The 19,576-nt window shown below is 39.2% G+C and overlaps 1 long non-coding RNA gene across 1 annotated transcript in view; it reads left to right on the top strand.

The window, feature by feature from the left end:
• Positions 1 to 10,232: 10,232 nt before the first annotated feature.
• LOC122812786 overlaps positions 10,233 to 19,576 on the top strand; it is a 53,026-nt gene continuing 43,682 nt past the window's right edge. The window contains exon 1 of the long non-coding RNA XR_006366563.1: positions 10,233 to 10,304. This is a non-coding gene — a long non-coding RNA (uncharacterized LOC122812786). The remainder of the gene's footprint in view (positions 10,305 to 19,576) is intronic.

Genomic DNA, 19,576 nt, shown 5'->3' with positions numbered 1-19,576 from the left:
CCTTGGTTCAGGAATCTCTAATGGTTTTCTTCTGAGCCTTCTTAGCTGGGATTGGTCCTTCAGCTGCACCCTCTTCCATATGCAGTGATGGTCTCTTCTTGGAATTTAGGCCCTGCTCACCTGCCCCCCACTGTTTCTAATTCAGATAGCAAGCCTTGAGCCTCCTGTGACAGATTAATCCATCGCTCCTTAATTGACTGGGCAGTAGCAGTACCTGAAAAATAAAGAGGATTAACATAGGGAAAGAAAAAAAGTGGGGTTGGGGGAATATGTCAAACTAAAAAACATTCAAAGTTCCAGTTAAATTGACAACTCAGTGAATCTTTGTATGCAGTGCTGCTCCGGGGTTCTAGAATGTATAATCCTCAAGTTGTTTGTCTTCCCATCACACTGACTGACAAAAATGCAACAGTGACTAAAACTGCTAAGCTGCTGCGGGGGTTCTGGAATGTCCTGCCACAATCAACAGTGCCCAAATGATGTTGTCATCCTTCTCTGACTAAACGTAGAAAACTAAACTAACAGCTCCAGAGACTAATTAGCAACTATAACTACAAGAGAGACTTATCGAAGATGCCATGAGCAAAAGAACTTATCAGTTGAAACCACCATTACAAAATCTACTATAAGAGCCTTGTGCCAAACCCCCTCCATAAATATTTTACATAATACCCCATTGTCACTTACCTCATCTGTTACATGCTTAGAAAAACTTCAACCAACCCTGGTGCCAGCTGCAGGAACTTATGTCTTACCAAGGTAAGCGTACTTAAATTAGGCAAACCCAAGCTGATGAGCCAATCCAGAGCCCAATCCCTTAATGAACTTACATACAACCATGACTAGAAGCATAATACCAAAACTCTGAATAACTACCCCATAGGTAAGCTCCAAAACACCCCTCATATTAATCCAAACATTTACCACACAATAAACCATGTATCAACTGCTCCTGAATAAACAACCAACTTGAAACTCGAAGTCAACTCTAAAATGTTGGTACAAACATACAATCTTCTGTGCTGTGACACCACATAGACACCCACATTCAACATAAATCTGACAAAATTCTTACCTGACAACACTCTACAGAACAAAGTACAAGATACACCAACATTGTGCCGAAGCCTTCTACTCTCTCCCTAAACTGACTCCATCACATCATAACTTTAAACTATATGTAAAAGTATTGATAATATTTTTGTAAAATACCTGTATGTCTTAGGCTGCTTGCATACCACTGAGACACATTCCTGTTCTACACACCCCACACCACTCCTGCTTTATACTCCCCCTTCTTATTTTCCCCACTCCATCCTATTATTCGTACCCCATCTTAACCTACTATACTAATCCTGCCTTTCAGAGTTAAGTCTATTTGTGTGACTGCTAGCTATCTTTCCTAACAGCTGAGTTGTCCACCTACTTCCACTTCACTTTATTGCGCTGCTTACTGACCTTGCTTTCAGTTCTCTGTTTCCAGCCTCACTGATTGTTTCTGCTGTCTTCGCGATCTCCAGTTCCAAACTACTCCCTGTACCCATACTCTCTTATCCCACCATACAAACTTAACTAAACCAAATTCCTTGGCAGAATTCAAACTTTCTACTGTTCCTCAAACACAGCTTACTGCTTACCTGCAGAATACCTAAAAATTGCTGCAGATGTTACTGCTTATTCCATTAACATTTTCATAAATAGTTCCATCCAAGAATCTTACGTCCTCACCTTCTGGAAAAAAACAAACATACTACCTCTCCAAAAGGGGGTACCTCAATAGATATTTCCAACTTCTGCCCTATAGCTATTTTATCCCCGTCTCCAAACTCCTAGAAAAATGTGTACATACCCAACTTCTACAATTCCTTCTCAAATCAAATCCTTTCTGAAACTCAGCATGGTTTCAGAACAGGCCATAGTACTTCAACTGCTGTAATATCTCTTATGGACCTATTTAATAAAGCCCGTGACTCAGGGAAGATTGTCTTCACTTTATTTTTGGTTTTGTCTAAAGCCTTTGATACTATCTCTGACACTGCTCCTTTCCCAGTTCTCTAACATTGAACTATCTACTCCATATCTAAAATAGTTCAAAAGCTACCTATCCGATTGTGAACATGCTATAAAATGGCAACACTCTATATCCCCATATATCCATAACCCCACTGGTGTCCCCCAAGGCTCCCTATTAGGACCCCTACTTTTTAATATTTTCATCAACAACCTCCAAATATCATTCCGAAAAGGGTCTCTTGTTCAGTACGGAGATGACTCTACTATAATCTGCTCTTCTGAAAACTCAACTCAAATACAACAAATTACTCAGTCTACATTTACTGCAGTAGAGATGTGGCTTCAAAATAACCACTTGTCTTTAAACCCAAATAAAACCAAGCTCATAATATTCATCCCAAAGAAAAATAGTCCCATTAGCAAATCTTAATTCCACAAATGCTCTCTAAATAACACTAAAATTGAATAGTCACCCAGTCCAAACTGTTAGGTGTTATAATTGACAAAAAACTAAAATATGACCTATACTTACAAAATAACATTTGCAAGACTCACAAAAAGCTGGGACTATTCTACAGACATAAAATCTACAGATATAAACATTTCCTATGTCTCCCCACAAAACAAGTACTTGCTTCTACTTATCTACTTCCTTCTGTAGTCTATGGCTACCCATTACTAACTAACCTCCAATCCTCCCTCAAAACTAAACTAGAAATATGCTACAGCAAACAACCACCATGCCACCCATCACTGCATACCTCTAAAAACAATAAACTGACTACAATTCCCACACTATTTTACTTATCTCTAATTAGCTACCACACAGAAGTTACTTACTAATCCACAGGATTACACTATCACATTCACATATTAGTGAGGACCAGATCCAGTATGATTGCACCTCCTGGCTGGTGTATTGACAATCTGGTCCAGGGAGTTTGTGTTTTTAAAAATCCAGGAATTTCTGTGTCTGTACATTTGGTGTCATATAGAATTCCCAGTTAATAGTAGGGTAAGTAAAGTTGCCCATGAAAATGGTATTGGGTTGGATGGTGAGTGCTTCCAGTAAGTTTAAATTCATGGTATGGGTTTCCTGGGTCATAGATGGGGACCTATTGGATTTTGCCTATGGCAATTTGAACACGGAGGAGCTCAAGTACATTGTTCTGTTTGACCAGTCTTGAGGTATATTTATTTTTGATGTAAATCGAGACACCTCCACATTTAGTCCCTGTCTGTGTAGTAGCTGGTCTAAATGTGTGGAAAGCATTATAACCGTGCTCTGTTGGTGTGCTCTCCGCAGCTTTAAACAATGTCTCAGTGACTGCACAGATGTCAGCATTCTCTAGGATAAAGAGAACTTCCAGGGAGTGGAGTTTTTTATGTACACTCCTACCATTGAGCAATAATACCTTTAGATTTTCTTGGTTTTGATTTGCTATGTTGGAAGTACTTTCAGTATGAAATTGCCTGGAAAAGACACTATGGGGGAATCCAGTGTTTTAGCTAATATTCGAAAGCCTAGAGGGGAGAGGTGCAGATCATCCCTGGCAAAGCATCATGGTTTGCTGACTATTACCTTCCATGCTGACAAATATTGCACCCCCTTAGAATAACACCAGAAACTAAGCCAATTATTAAAGTCGTTCATCTTTTGTTCATATTGTGGCATCATCCTTGGAGAAGCTAAAATGCTGCTCAATGCTTGGCTCATTCCAGCCTTGGACACATATTCCAAGAGTTCCATGATGTCTCTCTTCATAAACTCCATGGAGGTACATCTCAGGTCATTTACACCCACATGAACTATGATAGAGTCATAGTGGTACTTATGGCCCAATGACCTGAGTGGTTGTGTAATGTGGTACATCCTAGCTCCTGTTAAGCAACTGCAGTGGCTTTCTCCTTACTCAGCCTTGTGAGAGGGACACCAGTGTGTCTCACAATGGAGTCTCAATTACTATAATGTTGGATTGTGTGAAGACTTGCCTTACGGGCTTAGAAGTAGAGGCTCTATGAGATGTGACTGTATGTGTTGATATGGATGTTATTTTGAAAGAGTGGATTCAGGGCTGCTGAGGGTATTTGCTATGTGTACTTCATCTAGGAGGTCTTCAGGGTTTAGGAAGGTTACATTTAAGTGCCTCAGCATATGTGGGTCTATATGTCTGCTTTAAATTGTGTGTAATGGGTGCAGCATGTGTACTACTGGCAGCCTTATTAACATTAAGGGTACTTTTATGTGAGAACTTTGCCTCCAGTCACACTGTGTAAATACATCTCTCACATACCATATCAGTTTGTCTGAGAATTAAATGGTTGTCAGCAGACATGAGGCAATTTCTACATTGCCTCAGGATGCTCATATCCACCAAGCTGGTAATGGAGATAGTGGGAAAGTTCATATCCATGGCAACAGACCCTTTTTATTAATTCGACAGCTGGACTGAGAATAAAAAGCAATGTCAGGAGTATATGATTTGCAACTCTGGAGACAGTGTTTGTTACTGTAAACTAGTTGCCCTATGTGCAATTAGTTATTTGTGAAATTTTAATTGTACTTTTACAGGAAAAAAAATCACTCAAGGTGTCTGTGTCTATACAGGATCTGTCCGAACACTTGAGGAGAAACTAATTAGTAGATCCTGAAAATTTAAGGATGAAGTATTTAGACAGATATTCTGAAGTTAGAAACAAATCCAGCAGTACTTATTGAAAATAAAGAATTAGCTTGTCAAGAATGATGAAAAGAGGGGATTCACATGAATGGCTACTGCCTGGCTACTACTAGTGCTGTTCTCACCACGGCTTTACTCTGCTGGGATACATTGCTCTTTTGCTTCTTCTCTCACCAGAAGCGAAACATTACCACTAAACCCAAGATGAGAAGCAGGCCATAGCCTGTTTGGTGATCCACAGTCTTGTCAGATGATACAAGGGTGTGTAGGCTTGTTAAAATGTTTTCCTAGTAGATGCCTTGAATAGCAACCAGACCAATCAGGAACTTCAAGCACAGACCCTCACTGCACAACCAGAAACATTCAAGAATCAATGCACTCAGTTCCTTCTCTCACCAGGAAAAAAATATAAACACAAATTCCAAGCTGTCACCTATGAAGCAGTTATTAGGCTTTCTAGTGATGATCAGTCTCAAAGAAATAATGTCCCTGTGCTTCTTCTGTCACCAGGATAAAACAGAAGCACTAATCTCAAGATGACCACTGAGAGGCAGAATGTAGGCTCTCAAATAATTGGTGGTCTTGCAATATATGTCGATTTTAAAGATAAGATTGAAAAAGATGGGTTATTATCATAAGCACTGCAGTGTACACTAATCAAATATGAAAGAGGAGGTAACATAAGCTTTAGCTGTCTAAGTGGAGAGCCACCAATTTTAAAAGAGCAAGACAGATTGAAAGGGGATGGGCACATTGTATTCTGGTTCTATGAAACAAATTGAGGTACCCAATAAATTTAACTAGCTGAATGGGAGTGATTTCATAAAATGATAATGTTGTGCTTACTCACAACAGCCAATGAAATGGGAGCGGGAAGGAGATGTGTGGTCAAATTAACATAAGGGGCAGACAACTAAAAAGACAATTGAGTTTAAAAACACAATCAGGGTGGGAGGGTAGGAAAAAGTGATTCACAAGAGACACATCCGTGCTTTTTTCCTAGTTTTAATATGCAGTTGCAAGCAATATACAAGTAAAACACAGTGTAAAGAAAACAAATCACAACACACAAAATAGTAGACGGTAATAAAGCAATACAAAATGCAAGAAAGCAAAAGCAAACTAATCTTTCCCCTCACAACAAGTTGTAGCAGAGTCTGGGTGAGCTTTTCCAGTAAAGCTTTGAAATGTTTTATTTTGCCCCTTAAATAGAAGGTTTAGTTCCCACATCCACCATCAGTTCACAGATAATTAACCTTAATTGACCTGTTATATCTTCTGTGTGACTCCTTAATTGACCTGTTCTAATTTCTGTGTGATTCACAAGAGACACAGCTGTTGTCTCTTTCCTAGTTTTAATCGGCAATTAAAAGCAGAATACAGATAAAACACAGTGTAAAGAAAACAACTCACAAGATACAAAATAGAAGAAGGCAAAAAAGTAATACAAAACACAAGAAAGCAAAAGCAAACTAAACTTTCTCTCACAGCAAGTTGTAGCAGAGTACAGGTGAGCTTTTCCATTATATTATTCTTTAGTATTATTTAACAGTGTCATTAGTAGATACTTATTTATACACACACACACACACACACACACACACACACACACACACACACACACACACACACACACACACAAAAATACTTCCTTACTACCACCATAATATTTCCAGCTATAATTCTCTTTTTTGTCAATCTTCCAAAAGTGAGAGTCAAGCCTACTACTTTGGGTGTGTGAGGTAAACACTTTAACCATTAAATTAACCTCTCAAAATCTTATCCTTTCCACTGCAACACATACATAATGGCTATTTAGCATGAATGGCAGAATTGCTTAAAGGTAGGGGGAATATAAAGATATGTAATGATTTTCCTTACCTCTTCATTTTCTTTTTTTTTAATAATCTGTAGTATTCTTGCAATAAATAAAACAAATTAAAATAAACATGTCACACTATCATGATGCTTGATTGCCAATTTATCCTTGGAAGCAGTCATTTATTTGTTTCACGTTTTTTAATACATTCTTTATTTAACATTTTAATATAAAACTTGACAATTGACCCCCCAGCCACCACCAGTGTGACAGCAATACTTTTTTTAATTTAAATAAAAAACTAAATAAAATAAAGTAAAGAAAAAAATAAAGAAAATAAGAAATTGGCACTGTACAGATGACTAAACAGTTGCCATACAGATGTTAAGCCCTCAGTGTGCCCTCAACTTCTTATCTGAGCTGTCGCTGCCAGTAGACCCTATCTTCTCTTCTTCACATGGCTGCTGACAGATCTGCCAAGCAGAGGCATGCCACTTCCTTAAAAGAGGGTTATGCCTTGTCACGACTACTCCGATGACTTGTATGCTTGTGGACTATTACCTTTCAAATCCCGAAGCCCATAACACTGACATTCAGAATGCTGAGACAAAAGTACTGACAACTTGCAACTACGAACGGCTGATTTTTCCCAGGGCAAGTAAACACTTGTCCAACACTGAATGCAAACACACTGGCTGATATAGCAATCACCTAGGAGGGGGGGTTAATCCTCCCACATCCACAATGTCAGTGGGGCTGCACCCCCTCCCACCCAACTATATATATATATATATATATATATATATATATATATACATACATACCAAGTCTGAGATTGCACTACAGTGGGGGAAAGGCCATATTTCCACATGCTGGGCTAGTGTTGACTTGCCCTGGGAAACATCGGCTGTTCATGATTGTAAGATTATAAGTTGTCGGTATTTCCATCTCAACATTCTGAATGTCGGTGTTATGGGCTTTGGGATTATATATATATATATATGTGTGTATAGATATCTATATATGTATATATATATATATATGTATATGTGTGTATGTGTGTATATATATATATATATATATATATATATGTATATATATATATAGATATCTATATATGTATATATAGAGCTATATGTATGTTTATGTTATGGGACTGAACATTCTTAAAGGTATTAGAGATTTTATACAGAGGCAAATATAGGAACATTTAAAGCTATACATAAACTGCTAATATCACTAAAGTCTTTGTTTGGAAATTTCTGTGATGCCCAAAGCTAACCGCAGAAGTAAAGAATGCATGCCATGCTTGCTGGAACAAGAAATGCCACAGAATCTATTTGTATTCTTGAAAATTTCATGGTGGGTTATAGAAAAGACTGCATAAAAGAAAAGAATATTGTTTCTTTATTGAATATCATGTTGGCGATCATGGTGGATATATATTTGATATGAATAGAAATATTCAGAATGCCAGAAACTACTACCCAAGCTATGTTTAGCAAACTAAAAAGGTTGTTTGCCTCATGTGAATTGCCAGAGGACATTGTAAGTGATGCTGGCAGTCCATTCATGTAAAAAGAATTTCAACACCTTATGAAACAGATGGCATCCTTCATTCTGCTAGTGCTGCAGCCTAGTGCTCCAGGTTATCCAGCTTTCAAATAGAGTAGTTGAGAAGAGATTTGTTCAATATTTCAAAATGGGCTGATGTAGTTAGCCCAAACCATACTAGATATTGAAGACAAGACTTTGTGGTTTTTGCTGCAGTGCTATACTACACAACATTATATCATAGATCAGTCTCTTGCTGACCTATTTTTGATCAGGCATAGACTTACAACACTTGAGTTGGTGAGACATGACCAGGATGTTGCAGCTTGGATGAAGCAATACTTACAAAACTATAGTTATGGTTAACATAAAATGAATAGATACTTTAATGTATCCAGTGCAGTGTGCCTCCCAGAAACAATACAGGGAAGTTCTGAATAGATTAACAGAGTAGTAACAGCGCAACCTTGTCAGCATCCTATAAACTGAATGGGACAGAAACTGTCAGCTGTCCACTGTGACTTCATCTCTGCTGACAGTTTCTGTCCCATCCAGTTTATAGGACGCTGACCAGGTTGCTCTGTTACTACTCTGTTAAGCTACTTAGAACCTTCCATATACTACCTTTAAGATTGCTGCACGGAGAATAAGGAGAAAACACGTGGATACTGCAGCCTCAAACTAAGTATATATATGCCACCACATATTTACTTACATTCAGTTCTGTTGTTACAGGAATCACAGCTAAGTCCTCTGAATTTCAGCAGGTATCCACTTTGATTATTCTCTCATCTTTGAAATGCTAAACACCATCAGGTATTGTGCTTTTTTAACCACAACATGGTGATTCATCCTGCTGTAGTTTGGGGCTTCCTTACAACTGATTCCTGGTTTGCTGCATATGAGAAAATAAGTAGTCTCAAACAAATAACGCTTATTCTGTTATTTATGTCTGTGTCCTATTGTCCCATAGGAGAAAACGAAGTAAAATATATGGCAGTAACGTCATTTAGAGCAGGGCATAATACTGCTTATCTACAACAGTTTTTCTAGGTCATGCCCACTGGGTTAACATGCTATATTTGATGTAAAGTTGTAGTAAAGATGACTTTTTATGGATTAAGAATCACTTATAGAAACATACTTATTTTAAGGGGTCTCTGAATTCAAATGCTCATATGGAAACAACAAGGTCTTGCTCTGAGACCTTAACTAATAACAATAAAAGTCCTGCTCTGAGACTTCAACTGATATGACTACTGTCTAGTTTAGATTTTACAATTATGCGAGTAACTTGATACATAGATAAGTGCAACATTGAGAATTCACATTGTCATTATCCAAGTTTATTTGACTTGCTCTTCTAAAATTATATAAAACTTGTAATAAGAGCATTTTAAGGAATGACTGCATTTTTTCTGCATCTGGTTTCCTGTATAATGCACCCCTCAGGACAGGATTTCATACATTTGGTATTTATCAGGCAGTTGTCAGTAACTTTTGTGGCTAAATACAAGAGAATATCACAGTATGGTCAGTATAAGCCTAATGTAGCAGCTGAGATATTACTGCAGGACAACAGCAAAATAATTCAAAATGTGTTGTAAGTGTCATCATTTTCACTGTTATAAATGAACAAATTTACCCAAATCAAGTCAGATTAGTTCACTAACCACTGGACCCTTGCCAGCAGCTGCCCTCATATAGCACCTCCTGCTTGCAGGAGGGCATAACAATATTGACCTAGGGAGAATTTATGGCTGCCCATCCAGTTATCAGGGTGGTGAGACTTTCACTCTGCATAATATGAACCAGTAGTTTATGCCAGAGATGGGGTATCACAGGGAAATGAATCTGTTATGCCAGCATGTCCTGTTTATTTGATGATGAAGATTCAGATCCTTAGTGTAGGAGTATGTGATGCTGTCAGATTTGTGAAGGTAAAGGAAAATTAAGGAGGGCTGGGTCTTTCATGGTCCTAAATGAAAAACATACATCACCATGAAGGATTAGCAGCTGAGAAAATCCTTTTGCTTTTGTAGATACATTTGTTGTGAGATAGCTCAGAAAATTGTTGAGTGTTGTTTTTAGTTTACTGAAATAAATGTAGCTTCGTATGATTGTGTTTCTTCTGATATGTTTACTATATATTTTTTCTGTTTTAGGGATTTATCAAATAATCATCTATCTGAGCTTCATCCTAAACAGCTGTCTGGGTTTGTGAATTTGCAGAAGTTGTAAGTATATGTTAAGTCACTACTTATAAAAATAAATGAATATTTGCAAAAATTGACAATGTATAACTTATTTACTGTTCATATCTATTTATCACACCAATATGAATATTCATGAGCATTAATTACTTGCCATTTGGACCACTGATTCTCATATTCTAATGGACAATTTTAGTTACAGGGTACTTTTTTTGCCCGTCTCTCTCTCTCTCTCTCTGTTTATAAAAATCTACATGATAGCTTGTAGTGACTGCAGAGATGAAGACGCACACTGCTAACTGCAGTAGTGGCTATAATGGAATGTTCGAAACAGGCAAGCACATTGTCTCCATGGTAATTAACAAATAGAGGCTGCCACTAGGCCTATATCAGGGACAAAAGTTCTTGAGGAAATAAATTTCCTGATCTCGCTGACAAGATTACCTGGAGTCTCCATTTGTTTTGTTTAAAGGCTGAAAGTAGAATTTTGAAGAACTGACAGAAGTACCTAAGGCTGAAATATCTAAAGTAGAAGAGAGGCCCCTACTTTAACTGTGTGAGGTCTGATGTAAAAGAAAAGAAATTCACCTTGTGAATGACTATTGCAAAGATTTCACCCCAGCACCATCTTATTCATATGTGCTAACCCTAACCTTACCTCTGCCCCTAAATCCAACCTTACACATTATATTAATAAAATCCCTTCCCCTAACAGTACCACTACACAAGAAAATAGGACACTAAACATGCACAAAGCCAAAAGGGAGCAACACTAACTCTATCCCCTTACCTAATCCTTACTCTTAATCCAAACCCATAAACAGTTGCACATATACACTAACCACTATAATCTGATCTTGCACATATTTCACAACCACCACCTTTTCAGTCAAACATTCATCTTGCTGCACACTCTTACTCACCTACACTATACAACATCTGAATTCAAGCATATGTGATTCACACAGATGAGCATTCAGTAGCTCGTTTTTTACACCTACACAAACTTGTCAACCATATGAATGACAGTGTCAGACAGTGCCAGACTATAAATATATATGACAAGGCCCAAGACAGATTCAATACAGTCACCCAGGAGCCATACATGTGAAAATTTGGAAAAGGGATGGAGGGACAGAAGGTTGAGATGGATAGAAAAAGATAACATGGATCTAGCATTATGGTAAGTAGATAACTTTCATATCCAGTGTTGTCTTTTCTTTCTTCTTGAACTACTGGAAGAGATTCCCCATCTACTGATAATCCTGGGATGTCTCAAAGAAGTATATTCTGGAGAATTGTGAGCCACATGAAGTCCAGTACCTAGACAGCATGTCCACTTTGTAATGGGAACCAAAGCACTGAACAGTAGACCAATCATCATCAGCAGCACAAATGTCATCAACGGGCGTTCTAGCAAAGATGCTGTGTCACCTTTAGTAGAGAGAGCTTACGGTTTGTGAGGTAAGAACAACCCAAAGGCTTTGTAAACAAAGAATGTACAACCAGACACCTACCTGAATACTGTGATCTTGGAAAAAATATCTACCAATTTTGCCTTAGAAAATGAAAGAAAACGTTACTCAGATTTACTGAAATTATTGATGCCATATAAATAAAATTGCATCTGGCAACTAACACCTCATAAATAAAAGGTATATTCTCCATTATTCACAAAATCGGGAAATAAACCAGTCAAATTCATTGTCTGATGTAGAGTAGGATCTGAAGGCACCTCAGGAAAAAAACTTGGATTGGTTTATAGTGAAACCCCATCCTTGTGAAAATTCAAATATGGTGGCTTGCATGACAGACCCTGCAGTTCCCAAATTTTTCTGGCAGAGGTAACCACCACCAAGAGAATCATTTTCCAAGAAAAAAAAATTGAGGTTCACTGCATAGCTCTCAACCTTCCATCTCCAAAATGAGGAACACTAGCCCTCATAATGTGGAACAAATGGGCAAAATGTGGAACACATACTAATGGCTTACTAACAACTTCTACTAGGAAGGTCATACGATGATTAAAATATGCTGGTTTTACTTATAAAGAAGATCTTTTAATGAATTAATATGATTAATTTCTATTTACAATGGATTTCACTTGAAACATTCTTAACACTGAATGTGTGACAGAGTCTTTCAATGTGGAACTTTGAGGAACTTCGAGGAACAAGAACTTTTTAAGACCCCAAATGAGGTACGTTCCTCGTGATGAGGTGCACTTGAGAGGTATGGTTCACTGAAGCTGCTGTTTCAAAAGGGGGCTTGGTTAGGGCCTGAAGTAAAATAGTAATATCACAAGGGGAAATAGGATCTCTTAACGGTGGTCTAAGAAGGAAGGCATTTTTGTAAAAAATGCCTTAGATGTCTTAGACAGAAATAAGTATGATTGTCTCCTACATGAAAACTGAAAGTAGCTGCCAGATGGAACTTAATGATGGAAAAGTTTGCACCTTCATGAAACAGATTCACTACAATATCCAAAATAGATGGAGAAATGAGCAAGGATATAAACCCTTTGAGGAAGCCAAAATGGAAAACCTGTTCCATTTGCTTTTATAGACTTTCCTAGTAGCTGTTTTTGGGAGGAAGACAGAATATGGAGCAGAGAGTAAAGAAGCCTAGAATTTATGTCCATCACTGGAAGTGGAAAAACCAAGAAGTCATCTTTAGGGCTTTTGTGTTTGAGTGAGGTTGGCTAGATAGTGAGAAACTAGGGCTAGAAGGAGGTCCAGTACCCAGGGAGGGTGAATCAGATGAGACCACAAAAAAGGGAACCGTATCTCCCAAGGTCAAAAGGGGGAGATGAAAATCACTTTTGTCTAGTGCCAAATCACTTTCTGAAGAAACTTTGATATAACAGCAAGGGACAGGAAATGATACAGGAGCCCCAGGGGCAAAGTCAAGGTCAGAGTGCCCCTTGTTGACTCTCCCTCCTGAGGGATCAGGGCAAAAAGCTGCTGCACTTTGTGTTGGGGTGGGGGTAGTAAAAAGATCACTGCAAGTTTGGCCCCGGTGGCTGATAATCTTGTTAGCCACAGATTGACTGAGGTAACTATTCATGAAACAGAAGAATGGACTTACTCAGTCAACCTGCTAAGACAATCAACTTCCCAGGATGTGCTTTGCCACAAGAAAATGTTGGGAAGACATCACCCACTGCTCCACCATCATGGCTTCCCAAAACAATGGATATGATAGAGTTGTTTGTTTTTTTGTTTGTTTGTGTTTGTTGATGTACCAAACTACTAACATATTGTCCATCTGAATCATGATCACACCCATGGGGAAGGAGTCCTGAAAGGCCTGTATTGCTGTGAGGACTCCCCTCATGTCCAGCACATTGATGTGAAACTTGATCTCTGTCAATGTCCATATGTCTTAAACCACCTTTCCTTCTAAATGTTCCCAGACCAAGAGGGAAGTGCCCATGGTACCAGTGGGTATGGGGTGGAAAAATGATGGGAATATCCAGAGTATACAATGGAGAAGTTAATCACCAAAGAATATGCTGTCTGCAAATTGTTGATTGATTGGAAACTGCATCCTCTGACTCAGTATGGACTGTTGTACACAGAAAGTCCAATGCAGCAGTCTCATATAAAACCTGGCAGTTGGAACAAGAGTTATGGAAGCTGCCATTAAACCCAGAAAGTGAAAAATGGACTTCCCTTGGGGGGGTTGAGTAAGATAGAATTTCTGATGCCTTTTGATGCAAGGAAAATACTCTGGAATCTGGGAGTTTGGCAATTTGAGAAGTGGTATCCAGGTGGCATCCTATAAACTCTATAATCTGGACCATAGTCAGCTGCAATTTCTACATGGTTATCATGACACCTGACTGGGGGTATAACTGAAGCAATGAGTCCTTCACTCAAAACAGTTAGAAGCTGTTATGAGCCAGTTGTCTAAGTATGGTAACACCCAGAACCCCTGCAGCCTGAAATTTATTTATTTGTTTATTTATTTGGCATTTATTTACCAGGGTGGTCCGACTGGGTCTACAGAACCCATTTTCAGTGGAGGCCTGGGAGAAAAGTTACACATACAGTACAATACAAGTACATTATAGTCCAACAACAATACAAGTGACATGAGGAATACTATACAAAGATAAGCTGATAGAACGTAAACTAGGTTAGAAGATATACTACACATCTGGGTACAGATTTATAGTGTTATATTATTACTGACAGTTTCAGTCTTTCTAACAGTATATGCATAGTCTATGAGTAGATTAAAAAGAGTACAAAACTAGTACATAGGTAGTACAATGTATGACATTGGTTGATACACTACACGAAAAATAAAATGATGATTTCAGTTAGGAAAATAACAGCAGCAGAGTTAGTGATGCAAAAAGGTAGTGAGAGAGTTAAGAACAGAGGCATTACAGACTGAGCAGTAGCTTAAGGATATGGTATAAAAATAGAGAAGGCATTAGGAGAGACATTAGGATGCTGTAGAATGTGAAGGAGTGAGATGTGACAGAAGAAGAAGAAAGTGAAACTAGTGTGAAAGAGGAAAAACTGAGCAATAGGCTGCATTTCTACAGGAGCAGAGCCATGTATTTTTGAGATGATTTTTTTAAAGAGGCTTTAAAGCGTGTTAGGGCAGGTATAGATCTGGTAGCAAGAGGTAGTGAATTCCGTAGTTTGGAGACAGAATACGAATACAGAGAGTGACCTGTTTTTTGTGGGTTTTGAGACAGATAAGAGATTTTTATCTTCTGATTACACGGATCTATTTGGTGTATAAAATGCAACTAAGCTGGCTAGTGCAGGGCACACAGTAGGCTTAAAAATAAGATTGTGCAAAGTGCATAGCTGAATAAAAGCAAGTTGGTTGCGAAGTCCAAGCCAGTTTAGTTCTAGTAGGGGTTTACAGTGGTGTGTGCGGCACTTAGGAGTTTGTGGCAAACTTTGCAACTTTGTTGTAGCACTGTTCCATCTTGCCTAGGGTAGACGTTTCTAAGTTAGTTAGGATAGGGGAAATGCACTACAGTCACTTGCATACATTTGGTGAACAGCTGGGAGGGTGTGGTGAATGGCTCCCAGATGAAAGTGGAGGTACCTCTGAGACTGCCTTGATATCTTGATATGATAGTAGGATTTTTGCAGATTCACCAAGCACATCCAGCCATCCTTCATAAACAGAGGCAACATGGACTGAATTATGACCATCCAGAATTTTGTCTGCATATGAACTTGTGTAAGTGACTGAGATCCAGAATAGGCCTGAGGTCCCTGTTTTTCTTTGGAATCAAAAAGAATAACAAGCAGACTCCAGACCCTAGCTGGGCTGATGGGACCACCTGGATGACACATTTCTTTAGCAGCTTTAAGACTTCCAAAACTGCTGCCTTCTTCTGACTAGGTGGAACATCAGGAAGTTTACTTTGCCTGGTTTGAGGTCAGGAAACATAAGGAATAATGCAGACTTTGGTTATGATTCTATGCACCCAAGCATCATTTCTGATAGATAACCAGGCTTGGACGTGTAGAGATAGCGGCCCCCAACTGCCTCCAGAGTTCTTGGTTTGGCAGTCCACTTCTGCCACCAGGGAAATGTACACTGAAATTGCCCCCCCCCCCTGCCTGGAGGGGGTCTGTCTCTCAAAGTGTCATAAGCAAAGCCCCTGGATTTGTGGAACCATAGTCTCTTACAACCCTTTTGGTCCAGGCAGACTGTCCTTTGAGGAGTGGAAAAACAGATGCCCACAGCAAACATGGTTGTGCCCTCTTGTTCAGTTCTGGAAAGAGTTTCTTTTAACTTTGAGTTCAAAGAGAATGGGGGCATCATAAGATGAATTCAAAAAGGATGTCTTGATGTTCTCTGAAATTGCAGAGATGCATCCAGATGTGTAGGAGAAGAGCAATGCTGGTGCTTTCTGCTCTGGAAGGGCCACCAACTGCATTGCGAGAAGGTGCAAGGATACATTTGATATGGACTGCAGGGTAGCCAGCTCTAAGTCCATGGTCTTGCAGCCTTCCTCAGTCAAGGCACATGAGAGGGACTTGGACAGCCCCTACGTCAAATCTTTTTGGAATCTAGTTAAGTGAGCTAAATAGTTCAGCACACATAAACCAAATGTTGCTAAAGAGTAAGTCCGCTTTCCAAACTTGACCAAGGCCCTAGACTCCCAGAATGGGGACATGTCCAGTCAAGCACTCTTTAGACAGCTCCTTCTTAGTGACCACCGCAACCACAATAGCATATACTATGTGACCCTTTCTCCAGTGTGGTGTGTCATTCAGGAAAAACAGGATCTTATTAGGTTTTCATAGTGTTGGCCCCATCACATCCGGTTCCTTCCATGTTCACTGCAATACCAAACCAATGAGATTGTCAGTGGGAGGGACTTCCCATGAAGTAGACGGCCAGCCCCAAAAGTTTCAAGAAATAATGATTCCTCCTGGGAGGGTGTGTCAGAGGATCCCCCCTTCTCAATAATTCTAGTATGTTTCCAAAGTCGATATCTTCATAGGGGGATCTTGGGGAGCCCTCTCCTTCTTCAAAATCCGTGTCTTCAGTGAGGGGCTCCTGGTGGAAGTCCAGGTGCCTTCTCTTGGAAGAGTGCTTCCTATGCTCCTCCACACTGGGGCACTCTGAAGAAGGCTTGGAAGCAGAAAGGAAACTTACCTCATGAGTTTCCCCGAGACTTAAAGGAGCTGGCTGTACCTGTCAAACAGGATGAAGTTTTAGTAAAGGAGTTATGAGCGTGAACATACATATGGCTTTTATTTATATATTTATTTATCATTTGTTAACTGAGAAAGTCTGACTTGGAACTAAGCCAATTTTCAGCAGAGGCCTGGGGAGAAATGCTCCAAACGCATGTCTTTGTAATGTGGGAGGAAACTGGACCACCTGGAGGAAACCCACACGAACACAGGGAGGACATGCAGACTCAACACAGAAGGCACCCCAGCCAAGAATTGAACCGGAAAACCTCATGCTGTGAGGCAACAATGATACCACTCCACCACTGCGCCATCCGCCAGCTTATTCATTTCTTTTTTGCACATACTACTAAAGCCTGCGAGTGCATAGAATGTTACAGATATGTTGCTACAAAGATAATGCTTCGAAGACTAATGGTCAGGTATTGTAGAAGGAGTGCTTCAATGAGTGCATAAAATCAAGTTCCTTGTGGATTAGCTTCATAATGTCCACTATTTTGCTTTAGCTGAAATGGACATTCAATGGATGAAGGCAAAACAGTACATACCACTTACCTCAACCTAGCTAAAGCTCTTGATAAAATTCCCAACTCAAGCATAGTAGAAAAGCTAAATATACTGGTAATAAACCAGTATGTCACCCAATGGATTGCCAACTAGCTCACAGATAGGACTCAGATAATCAAAATAGGGGAAGTTGCCTTCACAAAGAGACCTGTCACTAGTGGAATCTCCCAGGGGTCTGTGCTGGGAACTCTCTCATTTGGGATCTACTTTTCAGACGTAAAAGCCAATAACAAAGGGCTGTGGCTGACTAAGTGTGCGGATGACTGCAAGCTAGGAGCAGTCATTGAACCCACAAATAACTGACATCCTTCAGGAAGGTTTGTCTCAAATAAATAACTGGTGCAAAAATCATGGATTGAAACTAAATACTGTAAAATGTGTTATTGTATCATTTGGGAATTCATCTACCCCCAGGGAACTACTACATTGAGAATATACCCCTAAGAGTTGACCCAGTTGTTCAGGATTTAGACCTTATGTGGACAGTGACATAACATTTGACCAACATGTGGCTATTATTGTAAGAAAGTCCTTCTATGCTGCACAGCTTATAAACAAAGTCAAGATCTATGGATGTCATTGTCCCCTTTTACTCAGCACTCATTAGGATAATCATTAAATATAATGCCCCCTTTGGTATGTATCTGTACAGATACATGCAACAACTAAAATGCCCAGAGATACCTTACTAAAAAGATATAAAGCCTAAACAACAAGTCTTACATGGACTGACTCAAAGGTCTGTCTCTATGCTGAGTACAGACTGTTAAAAGGTGACCTCTGTCTGGCATACAAGGCATCCTCCAACCCATTACTGATGCATTTACTGCACATCAGAAAGTCAAATGGCATCAGAAATACTTGGTCTAGGGGTCTAAAATTCTTCTATAACATCAATAGAACAGTTTGGAGGGACAGGTATATTTCACAGAGGATACTGCTGGTGTGGAACAGACTCCCAAGCCACATAAAACAAATTTCATCCTTGTCTATTTTCAAGCGCAACTTAGATCTATGTTTGGTAAACATAGAATAACCCCAGGACTGTTCCTGTACTTCTAATGGACAGAGGAAGCTCCTAAATGCTTTATCCCATGCATGACTCCCTCAAATTATCTGTGATATGATCCCAGTTATTCTCATTAGGGTAATTACTGACCATGGGATGAGTAAGGTTAATCTCTAACCATATGGGATAGGTTATTTTGAGCACAGCAATGGAAATTAGCTAGGCTTAAAATGGTCTGCAGGGGCAGCTACCTTAGTACTTACATATCAACCTGTTAACCTCTGAAATGCATAAAGTTGTAAAGGAGTAGGTGATATTAGTTGTATAACTTTCCATGCTGGTAACATGCTTTTTTCAAAGTCTATATTATTTCATCAAAATCTACTGACATCGATCTGTTATTCATCGAACCAGCATTATCAAATTTCCCTTCATCGAACGTTCAAATCAATTAAAGTTTTTCCCAGGTAAGGAAACTAGATGGCCAGCACACCAACCACCACACAAACACTTTACATCGAACCCAACAAACTCAGGGGCTATGCCCTCCACCCCCCCACCCCCCTACTTACATATACCAACTCTGAGATCGCACTGCAGTGGAGAAATGGGCAAATTTACATATGTTGGCCTCGGTTGGTTCGATGAATAGCAGTTTGATGTAAGGAGATTTCGACACACTGATATAGACCCCTTTTTCATTATGATAATACAAAACTAAATGCTAAAAACAAACTGGTAACAGGAAGAAACCACAAACCAATAAATAGCACAACCCTGTGCGAAGAGGCAGCATTCACAAGTAAATCACTAGGGAATATATCCATCAACTGAACTTTGTTCCACACAAAGTTTTAATTTCAAGTGGAACAAGGTTCAGCTGTTGGATATATTCCCTGGTTATTTATTTGTGAATACTGCCTCTCCGCACAGGATTGTGCTGTTACAAAACTAAATGCTCATGAATAGGGTATTGTGTTCAGAGATGCGGTCCTTTAAAATGAATTCTTTCAGTACGTGAACAGCACAATGAC

This window comes from Protopterus annectens, chromosome 10.part0, assembly GCF_019279795.1.
Source record: "Protopterus annectens isolate FY-2018-M chromosome 10.part0, PAN1.0, whole genome shotgun sequence".
Classification (NCBI taxonomy): domain Eukaryota; kingdom Metazoa; phylum Chordata; order Ceratodontiformes; family Protopteridae; genus Protopterus; species Protopterus annectens.
The sequence above is the reverse complement of the archived record's forward strand: the minus strand, read 5'-3'. Positions and strand labels throughout refer to the sequence as shown.